General features: G+C 36.8%; 1 protein-coding gene across 1 annotated transcript in view; it reads left to right on the top strand.

Annotated features, from left to right (window-relative positions):
- The first annotated feature begins 214 nt into the window (after nt 1-214).
- The window catches only part of LOC120767050 (histone-lysine N-methyltransferase trithorax), a 58,548-nt gene continuing 46,490 nt past the window's right edge, over nt 215-12,272 (top strand). Inside the window, exon 1 of the mRNA XM_040092904.1 lies at nt 215-750. The gene's annotated coding sequence lies outside the window, so the exon portion shown is untranslated. The remainder of the gene's footprint in view (nt 751-12,272) is intronic.

Genomic DNA, 12,272 nt, shown 5'->3' with positions numbered 1-12,272 from the left:
AAAATACCGGTTATATTTCATTCTCTCCATTTCCAATTCGTAACTACGCGTGCTGTGAACACTGCCAACTGGCGTTTACAACCTAAGTACGATTACCTAATGGAACACACTCCACTCGGAATTCCGTCAGCAAAGAGAAACGCCACAATAACCGCAGCTAAGCTCACATTTTGCATTCTACTTTTTCGCTTTTCCCTTAAACGTATTAATGTATCGTGCGTGCGTTATTTTCCGCATATTTATATAGAAAATGTCATAATTAATTAATAAAACTATTGAAAAAGTGAAAAACAATCACTAAAGTAAGTGGGTGCAGTGAAAACGGCATGAAAACCGTGCAGGAAGTGTATCAAATCAACGAATGAAAATCGAAAAACCTGCTTAGAGTAAAGGTAGTGAGAAAAATTTTTCATCTTTCGTATACACGAGTAATTTAGTGTGTTCGTATGTAGCGAGAGTGCGTGTAGTTGTGTATATTTTTGTGAGTGAATTTTCGGTTTGCGCGAATGGTAACAGCGAGAGCGCACAGCCAACGAAAAAAACGAAAACAAACTATATAAAAAGGTAAATGGGTTGAAAATGCGAAACGGTAGTGAAATATGATAAATATAGTGAAAATAGTAATATTTAAAGCGAATATCAATAAAAAATTAACATAAAAAGGTTGACAACAAATAATATTTGAAACTTTGCAGACAAAAATAAGTTCCAACGCTGCAACAAAGACGGAAATCTGGATTTAAGCAGAAGGTAAGCAAATACAACAACGATGTATACAGGACAAGTATGTGTACAAGAAAATATATGAGAATATCTGTAAAAATCGCAAATAGCTGAAAATCGTAATAAATGATGAAAACAACATATGAAAACAGTGAATGCGAGAAATGAAATGTTAAAGCGTAACACAAAAAACCGAAAGCGAAAAATGTTTTGAAAACAAATGCGCGCGCATAGCGCTGCAATTGGCGGTGAATTTGTAGTTTGTTTTGATGGCTCTTGCCTACTGTTGCTCCCATACAGTGTGTCATTTGTTGATGCTGTTATTTCGTAATTTCTTTTACGAATTCTTCGATATTATGTATTGTGTACAGGCGGCTAACCGCGTTGTAAATAATTGTTTAACTCGGTGTAAAGTTATTGGTTAAATAGAATTTGTTGCTGCAAACGGGGTTAGATTTCACAGATTGGTGTGAAAAATGCTTGCTTCATGAGAACGTGAGAATTATTATAACGAGTATGTAGAAAAACATGCACTGATACCATCTGCATTTTATATGCCTGCATGCACACCATGAAAACCAAAAACAAATAAAAGAGTAAACCAATTCAATATTAGATTTTAACGCTCAGCGCACATTCTATATTATTGGTATTTACCGAAGCACAATAAAATCGCTATCTAGAAGTTCACGCTGCGTCACGTTTACCCTTATTTTTTGTTTACCCTTGAAATGAAGCGAAAACAAGAACAAATAAAGCGAAATATACATACATATGTACATATATGCAAGTACGCAAGTAAATGCGTATGTGTATGCTCGCGCAATGTAGTCGACATCAGCGCAGCGACGACAGCAATTACCATTACCTGAATATGTAATTATCCTTAAACGCAGCCAACCTTTTTCGTTGGCTTTGTTCAACGCTGCTTGCAACGTAGCTTCGACCACTATTGGGGACGACATAACGAGTTTTCTTCGTGGTGGTTACCTTTTTTATACCTTGTTATTGTTTTCGTCGCGCCGTATGCGTTGTTACAGCTTTTTTAGGTATATTCATTTAATTTAGCTCTTAATCGGACAGTCGTCAAGCATGCGTTTAGTCAACTATTGGATAACAACCGGAAAGCAAAAATCAAAAATCGAAAAGTGTAAAGGAATATTAAAAATGTTGAGCAAACGCTTGTATGTGTAGCAATATTTGTACGATACGAAAAATTACGTTAGCTGTATAAAAATAAAGTCCTAGCTGTATAAACATAAATTCCAATAACAAATTGAAATACGACAAAAAGTGCAAAGTATTATTTATGCAAATTAAATTATAATTGAAATTCGTGACAGCAATAAAAATTTGCTTTAAATTGAAGGTAAAGTGACGATAAAGTGTGAGCAAATAAAATACAAATAATAAATTATGTCCAAAAAATCTATAAAAATCGAAACGAACACGCAGCAAAGCGCGCTGAATAAATACGAAAAGAGAATTAAGCAAACAAATAAAAGCAACGTAAATTTTATGAAACTATAACAGTGGAAATACCAATTAAGTCCATAAGCATTGAAAAATATTGAAAAAAAAAACGACAAACAACGTATAAAAATTATAAACCGCAGGCTGTGCTGACATTTAAAGCGATTTATATGCATAAAACAAGCTGAAAAGTAGCACTATAAAATTTTGTGTGTGCATAAGTGTGTGTATATACAATGCATTCGTGCGTGTGTGTGCCTTTAGACGTGTGTGTTGTTGCGTGTGTGGCTACAGCATCAATAAATAATAAATTCATAAGTGAATGGCTACAAAAGCAGCAACAAATCGCTAAAATAAATTAATGACAACAACAATAATAGTAATTGTAATTAAGCGGATATTATGGCTGCTCTCGACTGCCGTTTTATTATTGTTGCGATTGTTGAAACTCGCTCTATAGATTTTTTTGCAATTAAAGGGGTTTCTTCGCAAAACGTACATATGTACATACATATGTATGTACGTAAGCCTATCTATAAATTTATATAAGTCATAATCGGTTTGTGCTTTATTATGCTTTTAATTTTTACTTTTTAGCCGTTGGCAGATTCATGTGATTAAAAAACTTAAACAAACGCACACAATATAATTCCTTTTTCTTCAATTTAATATTTGTGTATGTATAACAAAAGCCGAACTAGTTGCCTATTTAATAAATCGTATAAAAACACTTTTGTGGTAAAAACGGCAAAACCGACAACATTGAAAATTATAGCAATTGTGGGAGAAGAGCGCAAATAGACAAAACGCCTTTTTAATATGTATGTATGTTTTTAACCGTATGCATGGGTGTAAATGTGCGAAGTATGACATACAGTGTTCGTCATAATTATTGCGGCGTGTTAATTGATATTTTTTAAACGAGGGTTTACTTTAGATTTAATTAAAATAATACTTAATTAAATTCTGTTAACTAGTTAAATCTCTTTATTGTGATTTATAATCGATATCTTGCTTAAAAATGCTTTCATCACAATTTTATTAATTAAAAAGGAAAACAAAATTATAATTTTACTCTTTATCCACATAAATTTATAGGCGACTTGCGAAGATACTTCACATTGACTTAAAGTGTTAAATGCGCTTGTGAATTATATCGAATGTACATGCATACATATTTTTAATATTTAAGGTATTTTATTACTTTTTGAGGAAATGTATCTAATTAATTTATACATGTATATTTTTATACCACCAAAATTTAGATATTTCAATGAACATAGAGTCTACTGACTTTTTAAAAAAATCTGAAATTTTGACATCAGAATTTTGATTGAAAATAAGGATTTTTTCAATATATGTAGATATTAGCTCAATATATGTAAGTCGAAAAGATATATATTTTTAATTAAAAAATACAGTGTATTTGGGGCTTATGTTTGTCATTTTGTACCAAATTATGTAAAAGAAACATTTTTTTTTTTTTCAAGATAAAAATAAAAAAACAAAACTTGGTTATTTAAATTTTTTACAAAATTTTTCATGTTATGTTAAAAAAGAGTTTTAGATCTTTCCATTAACTAAAATATTTTCATATTATCCTATTTTCTATAGGCCTTATAATTCTGCCGAAAATCGAGTTATATGTACCTTTTTTTAACTATTAAAAATTCCGTCAACAGATCGCCTGTAAATAATTTTTTCTTTAAAGTTTTCTTGTTTTATCTTTCGTTTCCGATGGGTGTCAAACTACTATAAATTTCTTTCTTTTTCATCATTTTCAAAGGCTTCTTACTAGACTAAAAGAAGAAAATCTTACCTTTTTCGGGCTAGGGTGCAAGAATCTAATGACAAACATGAGAAAGTTTATAAAATAATGAACGAAGGCGCAGTGTGCACTTTATATCCTTAAAAAATTAAATAAAAAATATTTCAGATAGAAATTCGTTTCAATTTTACACATCTGATTTATTTTTTTAGTATTTTTTATGCTTTCAAATATATATATAAAATTCAATATAACTTTTTAACTAACTATTTTTGTAAAAAAAAATATGAAAAGCTTATATAAAAATCTTCCATACAAAAAAAATTTGTCTACTTAATCTTTTCATACGTTTTTTTTTATTCCTGCAAAAGAGCGTTATTTTTTGTGACAAATTCTGAATTAACTATAAAAATAATAACTATAAAATTAAAACAGTGTAATGTTTTTAATATCAATATTTTTGTCACTATAGAGCCAGAATGCTGCATTATTTGCAAAATACTTTTCGAAGCAAATTTAAAATATTTTCAAATTCGTTGAAAATATTCTTTTGGATTATTTACAAATATGTACATATGTTTCGAATTATTTGAAATTTATTTTAAAAATATTTAAAAAAAAAAAACCATATCTACTAAAATATTTTCGAATAAAACAAAAGCTTACTTTAACGCGTGAGTGTTTTTTTTTCGCCACCATTGTATATCGCATATTTATAGATGTATGCGCGATTGTCGCTTAAGTGTAGAAAAACAAGTATTTTGCATTGTAGTTTGTGTAATTTGTCTACCTTATGCCCCGCGCACTTGATGTTTGCGCCTATTGTCTTCTGAGCGAAGATTTGTTTTGCGAAGATATATCGTGTTTTCAGCAGCGATAGGTAGTGATGCGAAATCGAGCGAATATGCGGGTGTGCGATTGCTCGTGCAGAAGCAACACCACATCTTTTTATTGTTGTACTTGTTGTTGTCATTTACACACATTTTTTCATCTGGCCTTTTTAGTTTTTACTACATATTAGCGATTCGTGTACGAGTTTGCCATGTGAAATACATAAATGCATACACATGTATCTTTTAGCGCTTCGGCTGGGCAAGAAATATGAATTTCGTTAAATTGATTTTGTGGTGGTTGTTGTTGGTGCTGAGCACTTAATTTGTTGCTCTTTTCGGTCGTAACGAGTTTTGTATTGTCGCTGACACTGCCGATGACGAATAGATTTTTCCGCTACACGATTTTTCACTCGTCAAATAAAATTTACATGCATACCTACACACCCACACATACATACATACAAGCATGTATACACACAGTGGTGTATTTTTGTTCTTAAAACGATTTTTGATTGTTTTTACTTATTGTTTATTCACTAAAAATACGACAAAATTCGCAATTCGCAATCGGTAACCCCTTTCCCAACCTGCCGCGCTTGGGTAGTAATGCTCCAGCCTGCTATTGTTGTTTCGTATTATATTTATTATATTTCGCCGCGTTTTATCTGGCTTCAATCGGCGTAACCTTATTTTTATTGCTGTTTATCTCATGTCGCCCGCTTTAATTTGTTAGTTCGTTTTTTAATATTTTTTTCTTTCTCCTGTAGTCCACTCTCTCCATAATCACATATTTGCTTTAGTTTGCTATTCGCGCATTTTTCGTAGGGTTTGTGAAATTTCCAAATGCGCATATTATAAATAAACACATACATACATATCTTACTAAAACAACTACAAGAACACCAACAGAAAATAAGAAAATGAAAACCAAACAACAAAAATTATCCTCATATTTGCTCGGACCAAACACATTTTACTCATTATTTGGTTAGGTATGTCGAGATAGTCAAATATAGCTACATACATACACACATGCATACATGTGTATGTTCATAGTATAGACGGTAGGTAGGCTTATACATGTACTAACAACAAATACAACAGCAATTACTGCACCGTTGACAGTCATCTTAATGCGGTCTCAATATTTGTTTGCATTATTTGCAGCGCAAACGAAGAGAAAAATAATAGGAAAAATATAAAAACGATAAAAGTAAGGCAAATAGCAGTGTCTATATGTATGCAGGCACATATGCGCATACACGAGTGCTGGTTAGGCAAACAAACGCAAATCTCGTAAAAGCGGAAAATCGAATTTCAATTTCAATTGCCATTTTTCTCAAAGTGCTTTTATTGCCATTATTATTATTATTTACACATTCGCCTGGCCGATTGCCTGCCCACACATGCCAACAATGTCGTTTGTATAAAGATACTTGCATGGCTATAGATGCAATATTTACCGTTATGACACTCCCCTGTCTACACTGCTATCAAGGTAGTCGCACAGTGTGCCGTGCGTGATAATTTTTTTTTTTAAATTATTAAACAGTTAAACATTTGCGTCGGTTGCATCGTAACTATTAATCATTTCACAAATTCAAAATACTCCATACGAGAATGTGATTTTGATCGGTCAGTTTGTATGGAAGCTATATGCTTTAGTTAATCGATCTGAACAATTTCTTTGGGGATTTGGATGCATTAGATAATTAAATATCCATGCCAAATTTTGTGAAGATATCTCGTCAATTAAAAAAGTTTGCCCCATAAGGTCTTGATTTTGATCGGTCCGTTTGTATGGCCGGTATAGGTGCTTCCGACTGGGTGTGAGCAGCGACTCAGTTCGTTAGGTTAATCATTTATATATCTTCTTCTTAATTGGCGTAGACACCGCTTACGCGATCAATATCATCAGCATACGCCAGCAGCTGTACACTCTTATAGAAGATGGTACCTTCTCTATTTAGTTCTGCGGCTCGAACTATTTTCTCCAGAAGCAGGTTGAAAAAGTCACACGATAGGGAATCGCCTTGTCTGAAACCTCGTTTGGTATCGAACGGCTCGGAGAGTTCCTTCCCGATTCTGACGGAGCTTTTGGTGTTGCTCAACGTCAGCTTACACAGCCGTATTAGTTTTGCGGGGATACCAAATTCAGACATCGCGGCATAAAGGCAGCTCCTTTTCGTGCTGTCGAAAGCAGCTTTGAAATCGACGAAGAGGTGGTGTGTGTCGATTCTCCTTTCACGGGTCTTTTCCAAGATTTGGCGCATGGTGAATATCTGGTCGGTTGTTGATTTTCCAGGTCTGAAGCCACACTGATAAGGTCCAATCAGTTTGTTGACGGTGAGCTTTAATCTTTCACACAATACACTCGATAGAACCTTATATGCGATGTTGAAGAGGCTAATCCCACGGTAGTTGGCGCAGATTGTGGGGTCTCCTTTTTATGGATTGGGCATAGCACACTTAAATTCCTATCGTTGGGCATGCTTTCGTCCGACCATATTTTACAAAGAAGCTAATGCATGCTCCCTATCAGTTCTTCGCCGCCGTGTTTGAATAGCTCGGCCGGCAATCCGTCGGCCCTTGCCGCTTTGTTGTTCTTCAGGCGGGCAATTGCTATTCGAACTTCTTCATGGTCGGGTAATGAAACGTCTGCTCCATCGTCATCGATTGGGGAATCGGGTTCTCCTTCTCCTGGTGTTGTGCGTTCACTGCCATTCAGCAGGCTGGAGAAGTGTTCCCTCCATAATTTAACTATGCTCTGGGCATCGGTGACTAGATCACCTTTAGGGTTCTTACAAGAGTATGCTCCGGTCTTGAAACCTTCTGTAAGCCGCCGCATTTTTTTCGTAGAATTTTCGAGCATTACCCCTGTCGGCCAGCTGTCATCAAGCTCTTTCGTACTCACGCATTTCAGCCTCTTTCTTCTTCTGTCTGCAAATGCGTACTCGCTTCCCTCTTCAACTCTCGGTATCTATCCCATCCCGCACGTGGTGGTCGATCGTAAACGTTGCGAGGTAGGCAGCCTGTTTTCTCCTCGCTGCGACATCGGCACTCCTCGTCGTACCAGCTGGTTCTTTTGCACTTTCCGAAAACCAATGGTTTCGGTTGCAGCTGTACGTAAGGAGTTTGAAATGCCGTCCCACAGTTCCCTTATACCGAGTTGTTGACGAGTGCTCTCAGACAGCAGGAGTGCAAGCCGAGTAGAAAATCGTTCGGCTGTCTGTTGTGATTGCAGCTTCTCGACGTCGAATCTTCCTTGTGTTTGTTGGCGTGCGTTTTTTGCTGCACAGAGGCGGGTGCGAATCTTAGCTGCAACAAGATAGTGGTCCGAGTCGATGTTAGGACCTCGGAGCGCACGCACATCTAAAACACTGGAGACGTGTCTTCCATCTATCACAACATGATCGATCTGGTTGGTAGTTTTTCGATCCGGAGACAGCCAGGTAGCTTGATGAATCTTCTTATGTTGGAATCTAGTACTACAGATAACCATATTTCGGGCCCCGGCGAAGTCAATCAGCCCCAACCCATTTGGGGATGTTTCGTCGTGGAGGCTGAATTTACCGACCGTAGTGCCAAATATACCTTCTTTGCCCACCCTGGCGTTAAAGTCGCCAAGCACGATTTTGACATCGTGGCGGGGGCAGCTCTCATAAGCGCGCTCCAAGCGCTCATAGAAGGCATCTTTGGTCACATCGTCCTTCTCTTCCGTCGGGGCGTGAGCGCAAATCAGCGATATGTTGAAGAACCTCGCTTTGATGCGGATTGTGGCTAGACGTTCATTCACCGGAGTGAATGATAGTACTCGGCGACGGAGTCTCTCTCCCACCACGAATCCAACACCAAACTTGCGCTCCTTTATATGGCCACTGTAGTAGATGTCACAAGGACCTACTCGTCTCTGTCCTTGTCCCGTCCATCGCATTTCTTGGACGGCGGTGATGTCAGCCTTTATTTTTGCGAGGACATCAACCAGCTGGGCAGCGGCACCTTCCCAATTAAGGGACCGGACATTCCAGGTGCATGCCCTCAATTCGTAGTCCTTATTTCGTCTCTCATCCGAGGCTGTTTGCTAATTTTCATTGGTAGAATTTTTTACGTGACGGGTCCCAAACCCAGCGGACAACCCTGCGGAGGGGATGTTTCGCCTTCTCACTTTAGCTCGCCTTCAAACGGATGTTCTTAGGCTACCCAGAGGATACTTGGTCAAAGACCGGAAGTAGTGAGCTGCTTGAGTCATATGTAAAAGAATCGTTTCTGGCCACTCCCAAGTGAATGGCGATCAGAGAACTTTCCTCACTTGCGTGAACTTCTACATATGACTCCATCCTCCAACTTCTACATATGACTCCATCCTCATTTATATATATGTATGTATATATGTATGAATGTATGTATATATTTTATTTTTCCGACGTTTCCCCCAAAATCCAAATTCAAATAATAAAATCAATAATTTTATGTAAACATAGGAGACAATTTCATTTCTTCTATATACCAGAATGAGTCTCCTTGTTGCTGAAAATTTTTACCGCCTTTGTTCTATCGCCAGACTTAGTCTTTAAGTTGGCAAAAATCCAATTTCTTTCCGATAACGTCTCGACAGCACTAGGAATTTATTTTCATCGTCGGTCTATATGTTTTTGTTGCTTTTTGTAATGATATATTTCTTATTTGTTGAATGGAATGCATCACCTATCTGACTGTCCCCTATAGCGAAGGATTGTCCATGAAGTTTTTAGCGCCAGATGAGATCTGAACTCATGAAGCCCTCTGGATTCTGATATTCAGCCATGCATTTGTGAAATGAAAGTACCATATTGAACATAACTGTATCAATCCAATTCACTCTCACTCTCCTACGAGCGGACTTATAACTGACTGTTCCAGCTTGAGTTACATAAAGTATTCGGGTGATACAGGTTGTGTTCGTTTGGATTGTGATATCACGCGGTCCCGTTCAACGATTGCTAGATCGCTACGGAAAAATCTAAGTACGGTACTATCAACTCAGATGGTAAGGGATCCTAAAATTAATGAACCAATAATCAACACGTCAATATACTTTCTCATGTTTGCTTCAATGTTTTTTACCAAAATTAATGGTGAGCTTGGGTTGAAAAAATTCCGACATCGAAAACCGTAGACTTTTGTTACCAGTAATAGAAGGAGGTTACAAAAAATTCTTTTATAACGGGGAGAACCTCGATTGCTTTTTAGAGAATTCTGTAAATACTTAAACTTAAAATAAAATAATATATGTGACCTGGTCTACCGAAAGGGGGCTTAGGTGTCAAAAAATCAATTTTCACTTTTTAGTTGATTCGGATGGAAGATGAGATTTTTAACAGCTGTTTCCCAGAAAACTAGTTTTCGCACGTTAGCTCCCTTTTCCCTTTTCGTAGACCAGGTTACATATAGCCACTGTTTTTAGTACAGCAACCCGAGTTGAAATTCGCAAGAAAGGAATTTTTTTTTTTGCTCCAGAGAACTTTATTTCATGCTAACTTTGCTTAGGCAGATTACGTGACATCGTAATACTGCTTATATGTATGTATGTATGTATTTGATTCCTGGTGATGCCCGAAGGTGCCATTTTTGTTATCAACTCTGACAAAGGTGTATTTAAATTTTATGGATTGACTTCCCCAGTTTCAATCTAGAGTGGACCCTCAAACCGCATAAATAAGAGCAGCGCCATTGCTGCTTTCACTCTATCTGAGTCGTGCAGCAAGCAGCCTTGAAACGGTAACTACTACATACCCATAAGCACCACTATACCCAACGCACCCCTACCATGAAACTTCGTGGTAACAATGAGATTACCTTCAAAGCTCATTATATCTTGAGCGACTGTAGCAACTCTACACGCTAATGCGGCACGTAGACAACTCTTCTAAGTACTTATCTACAAATAAACTAATCGCTCTTTACATTTGTCTTAACTGACGGTTAGCGTAGCAACATTTGCAATCAAAACAAATGACAAAATACCAGAAAAGTATGTGGAAAACAACTAAAAGCATATTTACACTTTATTTCTTCGCTGACAAGTCAAAGGCGCAACCCCGCTAAGCTCCACACACACACACACATACACCTTAAAGGCCTCTACTGACTTTGTTACTTGTGGACCCATAATACAGTTCTACATTTGTAGTTTGTTCCATTTCTCAGTTATCTCCACATGTCCGCAATGTGACAAGTTTGTCAAGGGATTCATATCTAACGCCAAGCGCAGTTGCCTTACGGAACTCAACCCGACGGACGATTAACTACTACTTACCGCACGAATCTCGTAAATATATTCAAATGCATGTGCACAATGTAGATTGTTATTTGCGAAGCAGTTCGGTAGCTATCGCCAGCAATGGGATTAACTGTGATTGACACTGCAGATAAGGCTTTTTGACAATCTGCTCATCATCAAGTTCAGCCGACGCCGTCTAGCGTTTTCATGAATGTGTAGGAAAACAACCCAAATACGCACCTACCTGTGAATGCAGAGAGCCTTATCATTCAGAGCAGGTTTTGAAACCCACGGCTTGTTGGCTCAAGAAAATTTTAGATTTGTGCAGTTAACAGTAGTTGTTAGAAACTTAAAAACTTGGTAATACTATGATGATAACATGAAGAGAGTCGGACAATTACCACGCCCACTTTTTATATAACGGTATACTCGAATATTGCCCAAAGGGTGCCAAATTTCAGAGTATCTTAACCGAAGGTATACAGTAATGTATGTATAGAGCATATCAGCCTTACAAATGTAGAAACTTAAATAGCCACGCCTACTGCTCATTTAAACCTTTAAACTTGGAACAACGTGATTTATTACTTGAATCTTATCATAATATTTATCGTTAGTACAAAAACGACAGCGCTAAAGAAAATATAGTGATCAAATTCAGCTACCCATCATATCATATATGGGTTTATGTCAACACTAGAGAGTATCTGGTCTTATTCTTCCCTTAACCTCAAACTATGTATAATTATCTACAATGCTCTTCATTCGACTTGGGCACTTTGTTTCGTATACAGCGGTCAGTTGTTTGTATATTAGTTAGTTAGTTATAAGTGCATCATATTTCTAACCGAGAGTCTCGGTTAATGTCGATCTAGATCGTCCAAGTCGAGTTGCTCTAATTTGACGCAAAATAAGGCCATTAGTTCCTTTGTTGACCGAAGTGACTTATACAGCGGCGTATTCCAAGAAAATGTTGTAAAAATTGCAAAACCTGAAACTAACTATTTCACTCCGAAATGTCTTGACTTTTGTATTACCATGTTCGGTTGTTCCAATCCCCAGATGTCATGGTTTTTGACTGCTTGAACTGTAAATGCGAAACAATTCTGATGAGTAGAAAATCCACAGATTACTCATGAATACATTCACCTAAAGTGTCAATTTGGTGGTGTTTTTTGGTCCGTACTTCCTTCGAAATGAAGCTGATCACACCGTA

The sequence above is a fragment of the Bactrocera tryoni genome, chromosome 1 (genome assembly GCF_016617805.1).
Source record: "Bactrocera tryoni isolate S06 chromosome 1, CSIRO_BtryS06_freeze2, whole genome shotgun sequence".
Lineage (NCBI taxonomy): Eukaryota > Metazoa > Arthropoda > Insecta > Diptera > Tephritidae > Bactrocera > Bactrocera tryoni.
The sequence above is the reverse complement of the archived record's forward strand: the minus strand, read 5'-3'. Positions and strand labels throughout refer to the sequence as shown.